The sequence below is a fragment of the Mixophyes fleayi genome, chromosome 9 (assembly GCF_038048845.1).
Source record: "Mixophyes fleayi isolate aMixFle1 chromosome 9, aMixFle1.hap1, whole genome shotgun sequence".
Lineage (NCBI taxonomy): Eukaryota > Metazoa > Chordata > Amphibia > Anura > Limnodynastidae > Mixophyes > Mixophyes fleayi.
Window position 1 is genome coordinate 3,414,807 of NC_134410.1, and position 24,627 is coordinate 3,439,433.

Genomic DNA, 24,627 nt, shown 5'->3' on the forward strand with positions numbered 1-24,627 from the left:
AGAGAGAGAGAGAATTTTTTATTTATAAGGTGCCACAAATGGTCCGCAGTGCCATACATGACATATACAGAGAGCAGTGATCCATAACACATAACATTATACATGAAGAACAAAATATGAAGACCAGACATACTGAAAGAATAAAAATACAGGTAACAGTAATGTAGATCAAATGAAATGAGGGACAGTGAGTGAGAGTGATGGTAGAAATCAGCGGGTAGTAGTTCGAAGCTTAAGAAAACAGGGCTAGGGAACTAGCCAAGAGGTACAGAGGGTGATAGAATATTTGAAAGAGAACACAAGGAAAGAGGGCCCTGATCCTGAGAGCTTACACCCTAAAGAGAAGGGGGAGACACAAATAGGGTGATACTAACTGGGGGAGAGAGCCGGGACAAGGAAGTGAGGAGGAGGAGTGATAGACTTGAATAAAGAAATGAATCTTAAGGGCACGCTTGAAGCCTTTGAGAGTAGATGATAACCTGATGGAACGTGGAAGATCGTTCCACAGCAGGGGAGCAGCCCGGAAAGTCCTGGAGACGGGAGTGAGAGGAGGTGATCAGTGAAGTAGTGGGGTGGCGGTCACTGGCAGAGCAGAGGGGGTGGCAAAGAGTGTAGGTAGAGATGAGGTTGAGATGTAGGGAGGGGGGGTTGAAGGTGATGGTGAGGAGTTTAAATGTAATTCTGTAGGCCATGAGAAGCCAATGTGTGGTGGTCGAGACGGATGGGATTTCCTTCCCTTACCTTGTCCTCCAGACAGGAGTCAGGTTCTTTTCTGTTCGGATATCCGGTGGTCAGGATATAAATACTTCAATGAAAGGGACAAGGATTGGTCAAACAACTTGGGTTTATTAAGAATACGGTAAGGATAATTTTGGTAAGCCACCGCGCCACTGACCCCTTCAGCTTAATGGTAATGACAAAATAATCGTTTGATCAGCATAGAGCACAATAACATTTAACATATAATATACACCTGGTGAGTATAAGGCACAATAGCGATAACATCTTCAATATCAATAAATCAATTTTTAGGTAAATCACTTAACATTAACATTCATCTAAAACATTTGGTGCACCAATATTATCCCTGGTGACGTTACCATATTTTACACTCAGTCCTGGGTTGAACTGTGCACAGGAATTTTGTTTAAATATCCTGCAGAGGTTTCCAGAAGGGTTAATAATCCCGATTAAATCTCTGTACTTTCTCTCTAAAAGGTAGATGTTAAACTGTAGGCAGTGTTAAAGATTATAACAAAACACAGGACTGTTGCTCAATTCAATCACAAGATGGCGCTGTTCTCTCATCACTCTTTCCTATGACGCTGGGGTGTGTGCAGTACACTGCAGGCTAGGATTTTACCTTGAAAAGGTTCTGCAGTTCGTGGAGACTGTGCTGGATGCCCCACTGTGTGTCCCCAGCCGTTCTCCAGCCGTGTGTGTTGGCAATGTCACCAGTTCCAGCAGCAGATCAGTCTCTCATGTCAGCTTCCCCTTTCTTGTTGCTATATCACACACACCTCCTTCCTGCACATCCTCCTGGGTATGTACTTTCAGGGTGTTCCATTTAAAACCTTCCCCAGAAGGTTTTAAATGGAGGTTCTGGGGAAGGTTTTAAATGGAACACCCTGAATGTAAATTTGTATCACTAGCTTAGGGACTCACCTACAGGAGATGCCTTGACGTCCGGCAGGTGAGCTTAACCCCAATATAGCTATATTGTGCACAAAACTCTCATTTATGTTTATGCTGACACAGTGATTTTTAAATTCTGTTTGTTTCTGAGCGCCGGACAACATTTTTTCTTTTATTTGCACTTGCACATTGGTCCTATTTGTCCTTGGCTGCTGTTTTAAATGATTTTATACACTTGTACACATTTCATTAATTTAAAGAAGCGCCCTTTTTTTTCTTGTTTCTTTCTTTCACTATATATATATATATATATATACACTCACACACACACACACTGTATGTGCAGATTATGAGAACTCTATGGGGTTGTACCACCTCTTTTCCTGCTCTCTGACCATGGTCGTGTCCCCCCCCATGACATCATACTCCGCCCCCCATGACATCACAGTACATCACCATTTTGCTTTGCTTTTTTTGGGCTCATTGGAGCAAATTTTGGTTGTGGGAGTAAGGAAGGAATCGTTTGTTTTACGTATGTTGTAGATCATTTTGTAAGGATTTGATTAGATTTACTTTATTTTAAGATTTTTTGGAACTTTTTTGGTATTTTCTTTGAATTATTTATTGGACATGGTTTTATTTGATTTATATATACTTTTTCACTTTTATGTTTGTAAAGGGTAAGCATGCAGGTCAGGGCAGAGCCATCATGTCAAATTTGTAATCCAATCTTGTCTATAAATCCTATGACAAGAACACTGTATACTATCAATCCCTCAATATATCTACTATATAAATGCCTAGTGGCGTGTGTGAAAAAAAAAAAAAAACAAGCTGCAGCGCCACCTGCTGGGCAGAGTTATACACTGACCTATATATTTCTTGAAGGAGAAGTGACAGTTGGGAGTGGTTGGTGGTTGTCGGGGGTGACAGTGGGGAGTTTTAACACCTTAAGTAGCTTGATGAAGGATGTGGCGATGAAGATGAAGGATGAGGTGATGGAGAAAAATGATGAGGCGGTGACATGTGGACAAACCCACGTTAAAAAAGGGCGCTTGCATTGGGAAGTAACGCTCTTCCCCCGAGGAGGCCTGGGCTAGGCCCAAATGCATGACAAGAACCTTTTTAACACCTTAAGTAGTTTGATTTGACTAGAATGCATGAGTATCATTAACGGGTTAACTTGTATATATATATATATATATATATATATATATATATATATATATTAACGGATACAAAAGTAGAATGAAGAATACAGGGTTACACTCCTTTTAATCTGGATCGTTCAGTCACTTCTACAGATAAACCAAATGCTGAAATATGAGCTGTTGTGTGAAAAATATCCACTGGAAATGAAATTATAGAGCACTGACACCTAACAGTGAGGATCAATATTAGCTAAATAGCGTTGGGGAACAAGGGTCTTACCCTCAGACCGCGCTTCTTATGGTGCGATTTCACTGTGATTAATAGAAGAAACTCACGCGGACGTCCTAATCCGTCTCCTGCCCCACCCTGCAGACATTTATTAAAAGTTATTGTATATAATAGCATTTGTTGAAAAATGTTTCTTTTTTAAATCCAGATGGTAACTAGATGAATTCCCAATGATACAATTTAACAGTGCTTTGTTAAGAGGGAAATATCAATGTTTAAAAGATGGCTTAGAGCTCTAACCCAGCTGCACAGTTTGAATTGACAATCAAAGAAAGAACATTTATTTTTCTGATTAAAACGTAAGAAATAACATCAGCTAAAAATGTTCTTTTCAATAGCACAGGCATTAGATACTAAAAAATGCCTTTATAAGAAGACATAATATTAAGTTATTAGTCACCATCCTTCCTATTCATTGACCTAGGAGATTATATTTTATTTTATATAAAGGCTACTGAAGAAATGGGTTTAGGGAATAACGATTGTAGGAATTCTACTGACTTTTAATTAAAGGTTTGCTAAGCCCCAAAATTGAAAATTGCAGAAAAGAGCCATAAAACTGAATTACAAAAATAAATATAAAGTTTCCAAAACTTAGTGAGTTACGACGGGAGGTAGATTTAGGCTTCCTAGTGACCTTTCTGTTTGCAAGGCAAGAGCATTATAAACTGGTATGTTAGGGATGCACTATAGACACTTGGGATAGAGTCCTGGGGCCTGATTCATTAAGGATCTCAAATGAAGAGGATACTCATTTCAGTCTCCTGGACAAAACCATGTTACAATGGAAGGGGTGCAAATAAGTGTTCTGTTTTACACATAAGTTAAATACTGACTGTTTTTTCATGTAACACAGAAATATTTGATAGCTTATTTGTACACTGAAATTTAAAGTTGATATTTGTGTGTTACATGAAAAAACAGTCAGTATTTAACTTATGTGTAAAACAGAACACTTATTTGCACCCCTTCCATTGTAACATGGTTTTGTCCAGGAGACTGAATTGAGAATCCTCTTCATTTAAGAACCTTAATGAATCAGACCCCTGTTCTTAGATAATACCTAATATTATTATAATATTTTATTTATAAAGCTCCAACATATTACACAGCGCTGTACATTGAGGGATTGGGATACAAACAAATAGCATAGACGGTATAGATGACCCTGTCCCATATGGGTTTACAATCTATATATTGTTTAATTATATACAGCTCATGCACCTATAGAATTTTCAACAATGATTTAAAGAAACAAAATATACCGGTAATACAATTTGTTTTGTGGTTTTCAAAATCAAGCATATAAACCCCAATGAACCGCTGGAACCAGTCCCTGAACCTCTTGTAGTCGTAATGAGTGAAAAAAGTCTATTCCTAATTTTACTCTAGACCATTTAGCAGCTTTTAGATGTAATTTGCCAAATGCAAGAAGCACTTTTTACTCTCAATCTGTCTCTTGTATGTACTCAATAACTAGGCTCCACCCACGCTTGCGTCACGTGACTGCTTTTGAAACAGTAATTGGAGGCCATATGTGAAACATACTGCAAAGCACTTTGTTGCGCATAGATGGTCTTCCCAGCGCAATTCTTTGTTCCCGGGAGACGCGTCCTCAGACCAGATGCCCACCTCGATGTGTGGAGAGGTCAAAGAATGTTAAGAGGTACACTGTGCAAAAGTGTCCACTTCACATTACAGTCCACCCTCCTACCACTTTAGCACTATCTCCGTCAGTAAAATAAACGTTTCAAAAGTTTCAATTGTTGCACTAAAATACTGCTCAGCTGTTTAGCACCATTTGCGGCTTATATAAATCATGACAGATAGGGGACATCAGGTCTGTCTGGTTAGATGTAATGAAAGCTCTTATTGCGCTAACATTGCATTTTCATAATGGGGGTAATTAGGCTTTTGACGAGATACAATAATCCACTGTATTGCTGAAAATTTCAACAGGATGCAATTAAAATGAATGGAATCCTGTTCAGATTGTCACTCACTCCCTGTACATTAAATATCCGCTGACACCTTAGTATAACATTAGAAATAATCCTCTATCCCTTTATAAATAACACATAATTATTTTTAAAATAATATAAACTTTGGATTAATTCCTTGGCTATATGACATCTCTATCTGCCATACATTTTTAATGGTAAATCTGAGCACTATTTTAGAAGATTTTATCATTTGGTGAGGCAGACGAGTCATCTGAAATACCGGTATTCTGCTCATGTAAACATCCACAGTTCCCGTGGGCTTTAAGAGAACTGGCTTTAATGCTAAATATGACATTTTTCATTTATGGGTGAATGAACATAGAGGGAGCTATTCAAAGTTTATAGACGAGGACTGAGCTGCACACTCTGAAACTGCTGAGCAGGGAGCACCATTAAAAGTTTTATTCCTTCTATGAATCTGATGTATCAACTTCGTCTTGTGGCACAAAAATAACAATCTTTTATAAAATGAATCATGTTACATACATCTAAAAAACATTCCCAGAATCTGCACATATCTCACATAAGACACTGCAAACACTCTAATTCATGCACTCATCATCTCCCGCAGAGACTATTGCAATTCCCTCCTTACTGGTCTTTTCCAAATCAGACTCTCACCTCTGCCATCTATTTTGCAGGCAGCAAATCGTTCTTCCTCTACTGAGCTGCTATCAGTCTCTACATTGGTTGCCTGTTTTTCACAGAATCCAATATAAAATTCTTCTACTAACCTACAAGGCTATTACAAAACTGCACCGACATACATCTCCTCACTTGTCTCAAAATATCTCGACACCTTCGTTCTGCGTCTCTCATCCACACTCATCGCATCCTCCCATTCCTGGTTACATGACTTTTTTGGGCTGCAATCACTTTATGGAATTCCCTTCCTCGCACAGTAAGACTTTCCTCTGTTCTTCAAACTTTCACAAGTTCTCTTAAAAGCCACCTCTTTAGACAAGCTTATAATATTCCTCAACCACCCTTTTAACCTCACTAGGTTACCCTATTACCACCTACTACAGGGGCAGAGGCAGGATTTGCAGAGAGGAATTTCCGTACGACGCTGCCAGTGGGCATGACCGACATGCATGGGGGCGTGGTTATAATTTTAGAGAGTGCTTGGCTGCTCTCCAATTCTTCCTATCCCCATAAAATACATGGACAATGCTGCGTGCACTACTGTTAGGTGCATGCAGCTCTCTCTTTTCGAGCAGAGCCGTGTGAAGCGGGAGCAGTGTCCAGCCACCTCAACTATACAGTGCCCCAGGCTTGGAGGGGGTTTTCAGGCACTAGGAAACCCCCTCGGTTTGCCTATGCTCTACACAGTTCATACAAGACAACAGCTCTCTGGCCCCCTGAACCAGGGCCTTAACCAGGGCTGCCCGCTAGGGGCGCAACACTAAAGTGGAAGCAGTTTATCAATATTTTAGGTTCATTTGGTTAAAATTGTGGGCTAGAGGTGGGCGGCATTTTTGTTTCTCATCCCAAGCACTAAAATTTGACATGATGGCTCTGCCCTGACCTGCATTGTTGTATGACTGGATCATAGAGCCCAATAAACGCTTCTTACCTTGGCAATCTGGCTGGACCAATATGTAATATGTAGCACTTACCCTCATGTATCAAACTCCCATTGTCCCATAGATTGTAAGCTCTGCGGGCAGGACCCACTTACCTCTCTGTCTGTATTACCCAGTATTGTTTTATTATTGTGCTATTCCTAATTGTAAAGCGCTACGGAATATGCTGGCACCATATAAATAAATGTTGGTGATGATGAGGATAATGCAATGAACAAAATAATCTATTTTCTATTGTTTATTGCAAGACACACAGTAATTAAAATAAAAACAAGCTTGAATAAAGAATTCCCAGTTGAATTGTCATCATCTGTAGCATTGAAGAGATTAACGTGAGTCAGTTACAACTATAATTGTTTTTCATAAAATCTCATGTTTGTACATTTAAAATTGTCACTAAGAAAAGCCGCCCGTTGGCCGATGACAGCCCCGCAGGGTCTGTCACTGTCGGTGACAGTTGTGGTTGGAGCTGTGAGGATAAAGGTACCTGTGAGCAGTGGAATGTTGAAATAGAAACAGAGGGCAAATGATAAATATTCATATTGAATGTGACTTTTTAGCACCTATCTCACCTCACCTTAATGTTTGCTCAGTTTAGCGCTAAAATCCTCTTTAATTAATTGCACTTTTTTTTTTCATTTGAATTCAGTGAGTTCTTCCCTATTTCTTTAAAATTACTGCAGCAAACGCCATCAGCATAAATCCTGGGTAGAAAATATGTAAATAACGTGTTACTTGCCCCCGTGGCCACAAATATATCCAGAACCCCTGTCTTTTCTCATTCTAGATACAGCCAGGGGCAGATCCATATATCCAATGTTTATACAGCTGTTTTGATACTTAGAGCCTGAGCACACGCTTATTGTCAGTGTACAGTACAGACGTGCCAAGCAGGAGCGCACACAGTGTCCAATCCAAGCTTTGGGCATCTCTCAGGTACGTGACTTTCAGTGGTATCACTTGCACCAGCTACAGGTCGGGTGTAAGTGCCGATTACTAGTGATGACGGCTGTGTATACAGCTAGACAGGGCCGGTGCTAGAGTCCATGGCGCCCTAGGCATTTTGAAAAAATCGGTGCCCCCCCCCCCCGCAAAAACCGGCGCCCTCCTCCCCCCTCACCCCGTCTTTCCTTACCTTGTCACACCACCGCCGCCTCTCTGCTCCGTCTCCTCCCCTCCACTCACTGACACTAGTAAGTGGAGGGGAGGAGACGGAGCAGAGAGGTGGCGGTGGTGAGCAATAGCCTATTCCCCCCTCCCCGTGCATCTGAATGCAGTGCGGCGGCCGTGACAGGTATGGTCAGCGGTCGCCGCACAGTTTTAAAGTAATTTACATTCTTGTGGCGCCCTCCAGGCGCCCTTCAGAGCCCCGCGCCCTAGGCAAGTGCCTAACCTTGCCTAATGGGAGCGCCGGGCCTGCAGCTAGAACATGTGTTTGTATCGGGAGCAACTTTAAATACAAATTTTATGTACAGTAGATATTAATAACATCCTAATAAATGTATTTCATGGGAGGAAAAAAGGATTTTAAAAAACTTTTTTCTTTATTTTTTATGTTTTGTCATTAATAAATAAACTATTAACAGGTGACAATAATTGAATAGGTTTTTTTCTGTACTTTATAATCCACATATTTATTGGCCATATCCTGCAGTGTATTGTCTGTTAGAGCAGAGCAGACCTAGACCCGTATTCATCACCAGACGTATCTTCACATCCGCTCCTTGTTGAATACGGACATACGTGTGCCCGATATACGTGTGGTTTTTTTTTAAAGAAAAACACATTATGTTCGTTTTGCATTCAGTGATTTATTCCAGGGGTTTGGTGGTGTCAATGCTCCACGTTATCAGTGCAATGTGCTCCTGGGGTCCTAATATTCAGGCCTGCTTCAAAAGGTTAAAAATACCTTTAATCCCCAACCGCCTGAAGCCATAACGCCTCTTAGGGGACAGAGTTTTCCACGACCCACTTTGCTGCAAAACTAGAAAGGCTTCTGCATGATTGGGTTGTGCTGAAGATCAACTTAAGGGCCTGGTCCTCCTCTCCCCCAACAAAACTTCCCAAATTTTTAGAGAGGTGGGAACTAAAAGGCCATATCCAATCCATTAGTCATAGGGGGACTCATAATGTTCTGGCTGGTTACCCCTGTCCAAAAAAATAAAGCAAATAACATCCAACACGTAAAAAAACAAGTGATGTGATAAAAATATAAGAAGATATTAAATCAGATAAAATCAGGGTCCATGGGATGGCCCAGACTGGAATTATAAAAATATTTCTTGCCCAGCAAGAGAGGTGGTGGGCACGGACGAAGGAAGGTGCTGATAGTGCATGTAGCGGACATTAAAAATAAAATGTATTTCATACCCCAAACCAAACTAATTGCTACAATAAAGCAAATAAAGATTTTTGTTCTGAAGGTCTGTAGCATTATGCTGAATATGTGCCGTCACCCGTCCACAAGTATCATTGATCCAGAATGCTTTTTAACACATGCCACCCACTGGAGACACTCTAACACTCATAGGTGTCAGTCATCTGGAGCTTTAAAAGGATAATACCGCTTTGAAGTGATTCGTTTCCTGGAGATGCATGGGTGGAAAGGAGCAGCATTTTTAGCATAAAGAAGAATTCTCATTGGATTAGGTGCCTTCTGGCTTTCTTGAAGCTGTGATATTTTGCAACAATGTTACAATACTCCTGGATGCTAGTAAATATAACCTTATGGTCATTAACTGTTGTTACTTGCTTAAATGTCACACTGTACAATCTGTTTGCAAAAGAATCACTCTGAAACACACTCCCAGGTCACACAGTCCCTTCCTAGAAGCACATTACAGAAATAAATGGTAATGATACTTTTTTCATCATTCTTTTTCTGAAAAATACAAAGTGAAACTAAGTTATTTTCCTATGCAGTGAAATAAAAATGTTTTTTCATGGTAATCTTTAAATTAGTTTAACTACGTAGATTGTCTGCAACTAAGTTGCTGAGAAATTATTTGAATATTCGTTCACAAGATTCTCTGTGCTATACTCGGTTGCAAAGATTGGTATCTGCTGTTTACATTAGCCTCCTATAATGATTTATTTAAATATGGGGTTGGTGCTAGAGATGATACATAATCTTTGTTGAGACCTGTGGAGGATTGGGGCAGTCTGGCTACCGTTTTCCATGTATGGGGTCTGGCTCCCTTTGGATGAACGGGCAAGCCATGGTCAAATGTTGTTGTGATATTAACCTGAGCTGAGAGAGCGAAGAGTAAGGCTGGTGATGACACTGTTTCGGTTGGGCAGAATATATGTGAACACTGCATTCAGATTTTATGTTTCAGCTACAGGTGACAGCTGAGCATTTTGTTAGTAGCTGTGAGGATAAATCAGCTCCAATAGCTGGAACTGGATTAGGGACAGCAGTTTCATCTATTCTGTTTTGGATGTTATATTAAATGTTTTTATATCAAATTTTGAGCAAAGGCATTTATACTGCTATTTACCTGAGGACGGTGTTTGTGCAATTATTTTTCTCACAGTATCCTTTTTAGCCGCAGCTTACACATGCCAATCTGTCATTTACATGAGAATTTGTGACATATTTGGTGTTAGAAGTGGGATTGGAACAGAGCAATACAGCTGGATCGAACCAACTTGCTGTGGCTTCACTACAGAAATGGTGCTGGAACTATAGATTGAATCCTCAGGGCAAGAAAAGACAGAGCTGCTTGACTTACTGCAGACTGGTGGAGGAGAACACATTTATTGGGTGATACTGTGGCAATAATGGAAACAATGAAATTAGTGTAAATGATTAGAGAGAAGCTGCTCTTGGATGAAACCAAATCAACACAGGTGAGTTTTCCTGCATTGTTGTCTTTAAACTCTAGAATGGACAGCATTGTTAAGCTGATATATGCAGCATATCCTATATTTGATGAGGTATATTGAAATAATACTTTCCACGCCGTGGCAATGTCCCACCATTATTGTGTGACTTTATAGTGAATTCCATAACATTCCTGAGAACCAGGAGTGGTCTTTCTGCTGTTCCCTGTGTCTGGCTCCTGCCGGGTGCAAGGGGAAGCAGTGGTTGAGTTTTGCTGCCATGTCAAAAGAGTTAGGCTGAGCATGTGCAAGAGGTATGACAATCTAAAATTAAAAAGATTATTTAAACTTTGATTAATAAAACTAGTGGTCTGGGCCATTTACAGTCATACCCAAAGTGTGATTTCCTCCTAAAAATGAATTTTATGCTTTGTAGAAATCCTAATATAGAAACTGGAAAAATAGTGTTTTGTGTCTGCATTACACATAGGGAATTTTAATGATGCAGTAAAACGTCTTCTATTATTTTACTGGGAGGACTGGAAGATAACAATACATAGTTTGAGGAACCTAATATATCTATTTTTCTATGTAAGTGACAATACACTGTAAATCACTGGAACGGCTGGCGGGGTTGGGATAATTTGTCAATATGACAATAGTGTATTCTTCCATTCAACCTTGTGCATTTCTACAGGATTCTTCAAGGTCTCTCTTGGCAAAGCTCCAGATTGTAGTAGAGTTCTCCCAGATGTCACTTTGTAAGGGTCAATGACCTTTATCAGCGCTCAGCATTGTGTGTCCTTCAAGAGTATTCATAGTCTAGAAATATGAATTAACGTTTAACAAGAATAAACCGCCTGCTTAGCTATATGATAAAAAAAAAATAGGTTTTAAATCAATGAATGCAGTATTGGACATTGTTATATTGTCTGTGATGCAGGGATTGTTTTTTTAGAAGCAAATTTTGGAAATGGCGGCAAAAATGCTTAAGCACGGAATAAGATTGTTGACAAAGTTATTTTAAAACTTTAGAGGTTGGGATCAATCATGGGAAGATAATAAGACTTCTGTACTGCCCATGTGCAACAAACACTAGCATGCGTATATTTGTATCTAGATTTATGTGTGTGGTTGACTTCTGTCTCCTTTACAGGGACAATCGGTCTCGTCAAATGTATACTGAGTACAGTAAGGGTGTGTTCTTGTAATTACAATATAATTAGATGTGGACACATCCCAAAATACACCTCTTGCAGATACGTTGCTATGATGATGACAGTGATGATTTAACTGCCAATAAAGGTTGACTGTGTATTGAGCCCTCCAGACAATAGTACGTCATATATTCGCATTGCGACTATATTATATCACATCACAGCCAACTAGTCGCAGGAGAAGATATTACCTCTTAGTTTTTAAAGGGGCTCACATATATATATATAAAAATAAATATCTTTATGCTTTATTGGATTTTATTACATAAACAATCGCTCCCTGTGTCTTCCAGTCTAGTACAGACCAATTACCAAGAATGATAACACTTGGAGCTCTTCCAAATGGGCAGCAGTCAGCACCGAGCTTGAGAAACGCAACATATTTTATTCGCCAAGACACTAATTACCACCTACTGGGCGCATTTCGCTTTCAGAGACGCAGATTGTTATCTGCATTCACACCAATTCATTTCCCTGTTATGGGAATTTAATGCAACAGTGTAATCTGTAAATGTATAGATTTCTTTCTGACAAATTAAGCTGAACAAAATCTCTGCAAAACTCCCAAGAAGAGACTTTGAAAGAAACTGTGGTCAGTACCCTCTCGTTGCTTGCCCGAATCCCGGCAGAAGGGGGGGTGTTTCTACTGAAACTACTTAAATACCTGGGCACTGGGGGGAAGCAGGTTTCTGCAGAAAAACAGTGTGGCCTTTTTAGTAGGTATTGAAGAAGTTCTGAACTCTTGCTGGGCAACAGAGCTTACAGTTTGGAATGTCTTCTAAACACGTTGAACAGGCTGCGCTGGTGTTTCTGTGGTCACAAAGACAGGGAATGGACCAAGAACCAAGCAGATGTGAGACTCTTCCACCCACTGCCCATTGAAACTGCCATCTCTCCTCCCCTTGCCCCTGAAGAAGCAGCTTTGTTCACAACACATGTCGCCTCAGTCTGGCTGCATATTGAATCTAGTAGCCAATGAGGATATAATAAATGTGTATATTGCTCAGACACCTTTGACCGATTGACAAATATGTCAATAGCGGATTGCACATTTGGCCATTGGAACAATTGTAATTAGAACTTGGCAGGAAAGGAGACCTTTTATAATTGTGCTGTGTGATTTCAAGCATTATTTTTAGCAGAACAGAACCAGTACAAAATAAATGCTGTGCTTCCCATTGGACAGGCTATAAGATTATGTGCCTTGGGGTGTTAAAGCTGCACCAAAAGTAGGGTAAATTATTGAACTTATTTGGAGAGTTTCGATTAGTTGCAAATAGCGATAAGTTCCACATTGCAGTAATGTCCCACCATTATTGTGTGATTTTATTGTGAATTTATAGACGCAATACAATTAAATGCCTTGCTCCACTAATCGCATGTAAAATACGTGATATTAACATTGTCTGGAATTAGGTGGCAAATCCAGTGAAAAACATAGGATCTAGAGATTTTTTTTGCTCAAATTTATTAAGGAAATTACAATATTTGAGGAATTGTTTATCAACAACAACTGTATTCAGAGCTAGTTTCTTGTATCCCAGAAACTCATATATAATTATTTATGATTAACATTTGAATACTCTTGAAATCTGCCATTGTTCTTAAAATTCCTGACCAAAGGACAAAATAATTAGGAGGAGGTTTCTGCAAACAAATTAAGTGGGAGATTCCCCGCAAGCCAAGTAAGTGGAAGGTTTCTGCAAACCCAGAAAGTAGGAGGAGGTTTCTGCAAACCATGTAAGTGGGAGGTGGTTTCTGCAAAACCAGTAAGTTGGAGGTGGTTTCTGCAAACCCAGTAAGTTGGAGGTGGTTTCTGCAAACCCAGTAAGTGGGAGGTGGTTTCTGCAAACCCAGTAAGTGGGAGGTGGTTTCTGCAAACCCAGTAAGTGGGAGGTGGTTTCTGCAAACCTAGTAAGTGGGAGGTGGTTTCTGCAAACCCAGAAATTAGGAGGAGGTTTCTGCAAACCAAGAAAGTAGGAGGAGGTTTCTGCAAACCATGTAAGTGGAAGTTGGTTTCTGCAAACCCAGTAAGTGGGAGGTGGTTTCTGCAAACCCAGTAAGTGGGAAGTGGTTTCTGCAAAACCAGTAAGTGGGAGGTGGTTTCTGCAAACCCAGAAAGTAGGAGGAGGCTTTTGAAAACCATGTAAGTGGGAGGAGGTTTTTGCAAACCAAGTAAATGGGAGGAGGCTTCCCTAAACCAAGTGGGAAGAGGTTTCTGCAAACCAAGTAGGTGGGAGAAGGTTTATGCGGAAGCTATGCAAAAAAAAATAATACAGAATTTATTTTGAGTATAGGGAAACAGTGCCTCTTGGCCACCTATTACATTATAAAAATGCATTTTAATAGTCGGTTTTCTTTTAATCAATTGCATTTCATGTTAAGCTTCTTTATGTCTTCAAAACATAAAGGGCTGAGCAACAATTAGAAACATTTGCATATACATAGAAGTCAACGTGATATCATCATCCACTTACACAATGAAACAACCTGTGTAATTTGGTTTCTCTCAAGCCGGCGTTTTTGTCCCTGACTGATAACCGACTCAAGGCAGCAATTAGGATTCAACAATCCTTTCATGAATGAAGCAGTCAGATGTATCAGCGGAGGATGTAAGATGTGTGTGTACGTACACTCACACGTGTCAAAGACAATTCACCTGCAACTGTAAATCACTGTCATGCTGAATTATCAGGTAGCAGCTGTGAAGGGGTATTCTACATAGGTACTACATAAATTAATTAAGAAATAATAGGTGTCTGAATGATTTATGGTTTAGAAGTGATTGCAGAAAATCTGTCTTGGGACCTGCACACTCATACTAGAACAGACTGCCATTCTCTTACTAAGCGGAAATCACAGACAGGGGTTTGTGGCTGACTCTGTGTGCAGAGAAAGTAATTAATCCAAAATGATTCCAACATCCTCATCATATCGCTCTTGTACGGCACGATTCCTGTGGAAAATGCTTGATGAATTTAAAGCTTCGAGACCCCATCTGCGGTTTCACTGCTATTAATTTATTTGAAATTAATCTAGGAATATGTATATCATCATCATTTATTATATAGCGCCACTTATTCCGCAGTGCTGTACAGAAAACTCACTATATATATATATATAAATATATATACTGTTGAATGTACATTACAGTATAAATTTGTGCACTTTGTGTGTGTGTTAAAAAGCTTAAGGAGCTATAAAGCCGGTATTTCACAATAAGATATATTAAGGCTGTGTATTACTGAGCTGAATATACATTTAATAACTGTGCTTGTACCATGGTTGCTAAGTGGTTTAGCACTTCTGCCTCACTGCACTGGGGTCATGAGTTCAATTCCCGACCATGGCCTTATCTGTGTGGAGTTTGTATGCTCTCCCCGTGTTTGTGTGGGTTTCCTCCAGGTGCTCTGGTTTCCTCCCACACTCCAAAAACATACTAGTAGGTTAATTGGCTGCTAACAAATTGACCCTAGTCTCTCTTTCTCTGTCTGTCTGTCTGTGTGTGTATTAGGGAATTTAGACTGTAAGCTCCAATGGGGCAGGGACTGATCCGAATGCGTTTTCTGTACAGCGCTGCAGAATCAGTGACGCTATATAAATAAATGGTGGTGGTGATGATGATGATGATAAGTCCCTTGTGTTCTTTTTCACTCCTTAGTGGCTGGTTGCTAAGTAGAGGTGAGCGAAATTGCAGCAGAATTTGACATAAATCAAATTTCATGATGAAATCAGGCATTAGTCAGTAGTATGAAGTTTTCTAGTAATCTGATGTTAGCGATTCCATTTTGCTTTAACTTTCGCAAAATACGAAATCTGCACACCACAAATTTACCCAGAATTTATTGTCTATAAAAAAATCTGGGACAATGCGGGTCTGGTCTGTGGTGGTTGAGGTAGGGATAGGACTAGCACAGCAAAGTATGGCAAGATTGAGAGAGTGATAAAGAGAGCAGCTCATATTCATCAAGTGATCTAGATTTGGTGTACCCGAAGAATTATTTGTGCTAGTTATTCATTTTTACTCATCGTGGGCAGCTGTGCTTGCTAGTTATCATTTATACTGAGTTTTCAGGGTGCAACAAAGTATTGACAAATCAGGACATCTCAAATTCATACAAATGATCTTGATTTGGTGCACCTGAAAAATTAAGTGGCTAACACACATATTGATACTGTGTTCTTCTGTGACATATTATCATTATCACTGTATTTTTAATATTAATTATGTATTATTGGACATTGTTTACTGTCAGTGCTTTTCCATTATTTCATTTTGTTTGCTCTATTAATATTAATGTTAATACAATATGCTGAAATTGAAAAAGTGTTGGATAAAGATGCAGATCCAAAATATGACTGTTTAGTGTAGCCATTGAATACTTAAATAATGTTTGATCAATCAATGGAATGCAGCTGGTGTTCTGGTTCTTTGAGCAGTCATATAAAAAATACATGCAGCCATGATGCGGTAAATGAGGAAGAAAATAGCCGTGCTTAAATGAGCTGCACAAGTTCCGTGGAACAAACTGAATTATGCATCAGGGGCTTTCAAAAATTGAAGAGCAAACCATCTCCTTTGTTAGCAGTAACAGCACATGAAATTCAAATAAGGACCTCATGTAAGGTTCCTGTTGACACAAAATCAGAAGCACCAACAACAGCAGCATTTGACAACAAAGCAAGAAATGTATTTACTGGTGCACTTAGTGTAGACAAAGTGCAAAAATTAACCTACAGAAAAGTTAGCACGATTGACTGCTAAGAGTGTATAAAATTCTGAAGAGTTAATGCAAGGTAATGACTATGAAAATAGCATTTAAGTTGAGTAGGCGAGAGATCAGGAAGGGTCAGATAAAGTTTACTTACATTTGGCTAAAGATAAATATACAGATATTTAAAGTGTGGGTGGTGATGATGATAATGGATAGGGTAGTTTGCAAACTTCTTCCTAGCGATTATCAATAAGACATCCTGGGCTTGAATCATTACGGAATGTAAATGTCGATGTTTACCGTATTTTGCAATAAATTGCGCTGTGCATGCCCAGAAACCCCCGCAGCAGCAGAAGCGTAACATTTAAAATGTCAAGTTACCGTGTTCAAAGGGGGTGGGGCCAGTCACGATCAGGGGGTGGGGCCAACTGGGACTAGTCAATCAGACTGAAGGGGGACATGACTATGCTAAATCGCCCCTCCTAAAAAAAAGTCTAGGTCTGCTCCTGGTGTGCACATAGTCAAAGTACAGTAAGGGCATGCCAAGCTCGAGTGCGCGTAACATCATCCAATTCAAGCTTTAGACATCTATTAAGGGAAGCGATTTTCAGCCGCATCACTTGCACCAGCTACAGGTCAGGCGGTCCATGTGTATGTGTTTTTAATCAAGAGCAACTATCCAAATTCATTTTATGTACAGAAGACAATAACATCCTGATTAAAGTATTTAATGAGGACAAAATGGAAAAAAAAACACTTTTTTAAAAAAAATGTTTTTGATTAATAACTATATTATTTAGATGTGACAATAATTGATTACTTTTTATTCTGTGCATTCCTTGGGGCTTTATATTACACATATGTGTTTGACTTATCCTGCAGTGTATTGTGTCAGTGCAGATCGGGCCTAGACCCATATTCAACAAGAGACATTTCTTCAAAGTAGCTTGTAAGCGAATACGGATGTGCGTATGCCCGAATTAGGTGCATATTTTTCTCTTAAAAAAACACATTTGGCCTGATTCATTAAGGAAAGTAAAGCAAAAAATTGAGAAACTTTGTACCTTGGCAAAACCATGTTGCATTTGAGGGTAAGGTAAATTTAAAATGTGGGGACAGATTTATAATTGGGGTAGGGCATGTTCTAGATCAACTTTAAATGTCAGTGTAAAAATAAAGCTATCAAGTGTTTGCATCCTACGTGAAAAAACAGCCAGTAAATTCCTTATGTGCAAAATATTAAACTCATTTCCACCCCTTGCATTGTAACATGGTTTTGCCAAGGTTCAAAGTTACTCATTTTTTGCTTTACTTTCCTTGATGAATCAGGCCCCCTATGAACAACATATAGTGCTTCCGTTGTGCAAAGCGTTTTGTTGTTGACACTTCATGTTAAGAAGAAATTGCCACTAAACAAGTTGAAAATATATTTTCCCAGTATCTAGAATACCACTTTCAATATGCTTGTGTGGCTTTATGAGCAACAAAAAGCCATGAATGACTAACTACAGGAAGTAGCATTTCAGGCCACCCGATGGTGCTTACTTACATTCTAGGCTATGGCAAATCCTGGGGTACTTATACTTCCCTTTGAGGAGATGCTGATCTCTCTCTTGCATTGTGGGCAATAAATGAGAATATGCTGTAGGCATCAATACCATGACCAAATAAAGATAAATAAAAACCACAGATATCAAATTTGATTTGATTGTCACCAAACTTACAACCTTCACAGAAATCATTGTTTTTACTTGTTTGCAAATCCTACTGTGCACAATATTAGATTATGCAATTAAAAAGCAGTTTTCAAAATCAATGCAATTTAAGTATAATTATAGGTGTCCTTTTTGAGGGTCTGTATAAAATAATCAGACATCTCTATGATTTATAATTAAATATCATTCCCCTCCACACATCATGTCACTGCCCCTGTCACATGCAGCCCTGTCCTCACTAACATATCACTCATCTCCTGATATACTCTGTGCTGCTGGAGACCCTGCTCCTTCCACTATATAACTCTCAGTCTGTGGCTTCCTGCTGCCTCCATTCCCCTCCTCACATCATGTCACTGCCCCTGTCACATGCAGCCCTGTCCTCACTAACACATCACTCATCTCCTGATATACTCTGTGCTGCTGAGGACCCTGCTCCTTCCACTATATAACTCTCAGTCTGTGGCTTCCTGCTGCCTCCATTCTCCTCCTCGCATCAAGTCAATACCCCTGTCACATAGAGCCCTGTTCTCATTTACATATTCACATGAGAGGAGGGGTCACTGACTCCCACAAGATCAGCACAATCATATCCTGAAATACTCTGTGCTATCATGAATATACGGATTATCTAACAGACTACAGATTATTTAATCCCACATTCCAAAAACATACTGGTAGGTTAATTGGCTACTAACAAAAATTGACCCTAGTCTGTGTGTACGTTAGGAAATTTAGACTGTAAGCTCCAATAGAGCAGGGACTGATGTGAGTGAGTTCTCTGTACAGCGCTGCGGAATTAGTAGCGCTATATAAATAAATGGTGATGATAATGAGGATAATCAAGCGCGTATTATAATGGTTCAAATGATTAGCATAAATATATGGTGTTCCATTAAATCTGAAGATTTTAAACCATGATGTCAGATTCACTTAATCGCTCAGAGCAGAAACAGGTCCAAACTTTTTTTTCCTTTATGTATAGGTGATAATCCCTCAGGTTCTCACTGGTTAAATAATAAAACTATTACAACCACTAATATGAATAATAAAAGCAGAGAATTTAGTGTAAAACCCTTGCTTGCCTCTGTGCGTTAATAACATACAGTCGAGCTAAACACAAACATATAAGAAAGGCAGCATAGAATAACACATACATTGAGTTCTGCTAGATCTCCCATGGCATTACAAAGATTATTTAGAAATCATCTCCTTTTATACTTCTGAACTATAAGTGCTCTGATTCCAAACGCTCTTAGAAACAGCGATAAAGCGTTGGAACACTGCTTCAAAGCTGAGGTTTGCAAATGAGCTCTTAATACTACACATTTTTCTTTATTAGATCTTATGAAAAGAGATACCTTAATCTATTCATCAGGAATACTCTTTTCCTTCCTCATTGTACAGTACATTTAGTTTCAGTAAATGCTAATAATGTAAACATACCTCTCAACTGTCCCAATTTAGGCAGAAAGTCCCAATTTAAGGGGATTACCCAACAGTCCCACCAGTTGGCACTGTCTGACATCGGTCACATTGTATAAAAGAAATGGATAAATTTAAATAGTTTACACTCCTCCCACAGCCCTAACTTGATGGACAGATGACACTCCCACCTTGCCTTTAAAAGAGAGGTTTTTTTTGCAGGTGTTCTGTTTGATTGCAGACACACCCTGTCAGCCTGCTGCTAGCTGTGGAAAAAGATGGCTTTTAAACCACTTTAAAATATGTAAGTTAAATCAGACTCTTTACTATTATTTATATGTCCTCCACCTGTATCTCTTTAACCTAGGTGCACTACTGTACAAATGTGTAACTCTGCAGCCTTGCTCTGCAAATTGCCAGTAAAATACCTTACTCCTCTCTTAGGAGCCTGTGGCAAACCAATCCCTTTGTCACAATGCTTTCTCTGTGGTAGCCTGGAACCACATAAACTGCTAGGTTAGTAAGATTAGTTCCACATGTGCAGGGAGTATCCAGAGGTCCAAAGCGAGAGAGGGAAGTCGTCCGAGTGGCAGGGGTTCGAGAGCCAGGTATCAAAAGCTAGACCGGCCACCGGCAGTCATCGAATGCCGGTCGTCAAACACAGGAAGGCAGCCAGTAATGTAGAGCATACAGAGTACTGGATTAAAGAGACAAGCTCCAGTTTGTTCATAGGAAACTGCTTATATAGCTCTGATACTACAGTAACAAGTCTCAGGTGCTGACACCGTATTACTAGCAGCTGATCATTAGGCCATTCCCTGAAGTAGGTTTGCACAGATGATGTGATATTGAAAAAGGTGCAGTCTATTGTTATATGAACCTGTGGCTCACTGTGCACAGGCTGCACAGCTGTAGCATAGTGTTCATGGTTAAAGTCCAGCAGTACCAGAATTCTCCTGCAACATAATGCTGTCAGGTGACATGAAAAACCCTGTGTATGGGGCTCATTTCAGTAAAGGGGTGCAACTTTAAACAGTGACTCCAGCAAGGCAAGTCTGTGACTGTACCAGCACAGGACCTGGCAAAGACAATGATCAGTTCCTTTTTGTCTTCTAAGATAAGAAACCAAAACACACATATCACAGCACAGAGAATTTCTCTAACACTTTATTCTGCCTGTTTTTATACACTTTGCATAAACAGGTTCCAGGCTCAATAAGCAATTTCGTGATTCATCTGCTCAGCAGATGCTTTATATGATCAGTGTGTCTGAAACGCGCCTGGTTTAAAAAAGGTCAGCACAAAGCACTTTACAATGGGATGAAGATATGCTGTTTATCTACAAAACAGATAACAGAGTAATGAGAATCTGTGTAGAACAAGTCAGCTGTTGGGTTCAGATGATGTCACTGAGTAATTCTGCTATCACACTTGCACCTCTATCCATTAACCTGAATTCTTCTTGTTGTCTCCCACTGTGCAGCTCATTTGATATTTATTTAGATTTTATACAGGGAAATGGGAAATAGAGACCCTTCAAATATCTCTCAGGCACTCAATGAAAGAAGATTGTTAAACAGAGAAAGACCCCGTGATGACCATCGGTAAGAGATTGTCTATGGTGCACAAAGCATCAACGTAGTCAAATGTGATTAACATATTTTTTTCTTCAGTTAAAGTATTAAAGGAAATGATAATGGAACATTTACATTGCAGGTTATAAAACAGGAGTTCATCCTTTCTCACTTTGCTGCTTAAAAATCCTTTCAAATTGTTTATGTTTTAATTACGCGTTCAGCATTATACCTGAATTCAGGGCCGTAACTAGGGCTTTGTGAGAGGGGGCAAAGCAGAAAGGGGGCGTAGGATAAGGAATATTTTAGGTTGGTTTCATTATAATTTAGGGTTAGGGGACGTTATTCTTCCTTTCTTGCCCAGGGGCTAAATTTTCTGGTTACTCCTCTGCCTGAATTATTACTTTTTATCCGTAGCGACGCGGACGATGCACAAACAAAATCATGAAAATTTGTTTCGGTATAACCAGGTGTAAAATCTCCCTAAACGTTCATTCCTCAGGTACACCGAATCACCATCCATTGTATGAATTTCAGCTGCTGCTTTTCTTACTCTTTCAATACTTTGCTGTGCTAGTCTTGTGCCTAACTCCTACCGCAACTACCAAACAGAGCAGAGTGAATTGACCTGTATCGTCCCCTGTCTATTCATAGAGTTCATGCAAATTCAGCAAAATGTGAATATACAAACAGAGTGCTAAATGGTGAAACAAATGCAGAACTCAAAGATTGTATCAAGGACATGTTTCACCTCCACGTGACATCCTGTTCTGATTTACTCAAAATTACATTACAACTTTCCATTGTCTCAGTAGTTGCAGAACCTCACTTACTTAAACCTATGTTATTCTTCTTTGACTACTCAGCATCTCCATCAAATGAATATATCAAAGTGAAGGGAGCTAATAGATAGTTGGTGTATTATTATGAAATCATATACCACTTACATTACATTTTATTCCTTTATCAGATCCTGGTAAGTCTTCCGTTTTAATATTGCATGATACTTATCCTTATCTGTGATTCCAATTTCTTGCAATATCCCAGACATTTAACATCTTTTATGTGTGTTAAATCATATACTCTGTGCGTACAATGTTAAGTGTGAAAGGTAGTCATTTGTGATACAATGCCATTTTCTAAACAGCACGTTCAAATTGGTATAGTCTCTTTGCATTGTTCTTTTAATGTCATCAGCCGGCCATAAGTGGTTTGAATGGCTCCCTTGGTATTAAATCAATAAGTCAGGTTTAGCAGTAGTAGAATGAGAGTTTGAACTTATGTCTTTTCAGCAGAAATAACTATGTAACTCTGTATAGAGCTGCAAGCTAAATGCAGAGATGTTGGACTGTATTTATCTTTTATCACATTGCTATAATTGCCAGGAACAGTCACAAGTCAACCCTGAAGATGTCCCTATTTTTTTTTCTTTTAGCATTTCCGTGCAAACTAAAAGTTGATTGTTATATATTCTTTAAAGCAGCACATGCTTTCTTTGTTGCAATTATACATATAAATATATTCGGTGCTCCATTTTGTAAGTTAATTTTGTGTATATATAAATAACATTCTGTAGGAGTTAATATTGAATACATGTAGTAATAACTTTGATATTAACACCATTGGTGAGAACGCTAAACACTTTTGCAGTTACAAAAATGACTAATTCTAGAGAAGTCTTTTAATGTTCATAAAGTTTCACAGGATCGTACAGTCATGGCCAAAAGTTTTGAGAATGACACAAGTATTGGTTTTCACAAAGTTTGTTGATTCAGTGTTTTAGACCTTTTTGTCAGATGTTGCTATGGTATATTGAAGTTAAACTACAAGCATTTCATTTATGCAAAGAGTCAATATTTGCAGTGTTGACCCTTCTTTTGAAGACCTCTGCAATTTGCCTTGGCATGCTGTCAATCAACTTCTGGGCCACATTCTAGCCTAATCAATGCCTGGAGTTTGTCAAAATTTGTGTATTTTTGGTTGTCCACCTTGAGGATTGACCACAAGTTCTCAATGGGATCAAGGTCTGAAGAGTTTCCTGGCCATGGACCCAAAATTTCGATGTTTTGATCCCCGAGCCACTTAGTTATCAGTTTTGTCTTGTGACGAGGTGCTCCATTATGATGGTAAAGGCATTGTTCATCACCAAACTGGTCTTGGATGGTTGGGAGAAGTTGCTCTTGGAGGATGTTTTGGTACCATTCTTTATTCCGGCAAAATTGTGAGTGAGCCCACTCCCTTGGCTGAGAAGCAACTCCACGCATGAATCATCATCATTTATTTAAAAAGTGCCACTAATTCTACAGCGCTGTACAGAGAACTCATTCACATCGGTTTCTGCCCCATTGGAGCTTACCGTCTAAATTCCCTAACATACATACACAGACAGAGAGAGAGAGAGAGAGACAGAGAGAGAGAGATTAGGGTCAATTTGATAGCAGCCAATTAACCTACCAGTAACTTTTTGCAGTGTTGGAGGAAACCGGAGCACCCGGAGGAAACTCAAGCAAACACAGGGAGAACATACAAACTCCAGACAGTTAAGGCTATGGTCGGGAATTGAACTCATAACCCCAGTGCTGTGAAGCAGAAGTGCTGACCACTTAACCTCCGTGCTGCCCGTGAATGTTCTTAAGATACTTTACTATTGGCATGACACAGGACTGATGGTAGCGCTCACCTTTCCTTCTCCTTACAAGCATTTTTCCAGATGCCCCAAACAATCTGAAAGGGGATTTATCAGAGAAAATTACTTTCCCCAGTCCTCAGCATTCCAATCCCTGTACCTTTTGCAGAATATGAGTCTGTCCCTGATGTTTTTCCTGGAGAAAAGTGGCTCCTATGCTGACCTTCTTGACACCGGGCCATCCTCCAAAAATCTTTGCCTCACTGTGCGTGCAGATGCACTCACACCTACCTGCTGCCCATCCTGAGCAAGCTCTGCCCTGGTAGTGCCCCAATCCCGCAGCTGAATCAACTTTAGGAGACGGTCCTGGTGCTTGCTGGACGTTCTTGGGCACCCTGAAGCCTTCTTCACAACTAGATGATCCAATAATTGGTTGATTTAGGTGCAATCTTACTAGCAGCAATATCCTTGTCTGTGAAGTCCTTTTTGTGCAAAGCAATGATGACTGCACGTGTTTCCTTGCAGGTAGCCAACAGAGGAAAAAGAATGATTTCAACTACCAACCTCCTATTAAAGCTTCCAGTCTGTTATTCTAAATCAATCAGAATGACAGAGTGTTTTCCAGCCTTGTCCTCATGAACACTCTTACCTGTGTTAACAAGAGATTCACTGACCTGATGTCAGCTGATCCTTTTGTGGCAGGGCTGAAATGCAGTGAAAATGTTGCTTTTGGGATAAAGTTCATTGTCATGGCAAAAAGGGACTTAATTGCAATTCATCTGCTTGCTCTTCATGATATTCTGTAGTATATGCAAATTGCCATCATAAAAACTGAGGCAGCAGACTTTGTGAAAAATAATATTTGT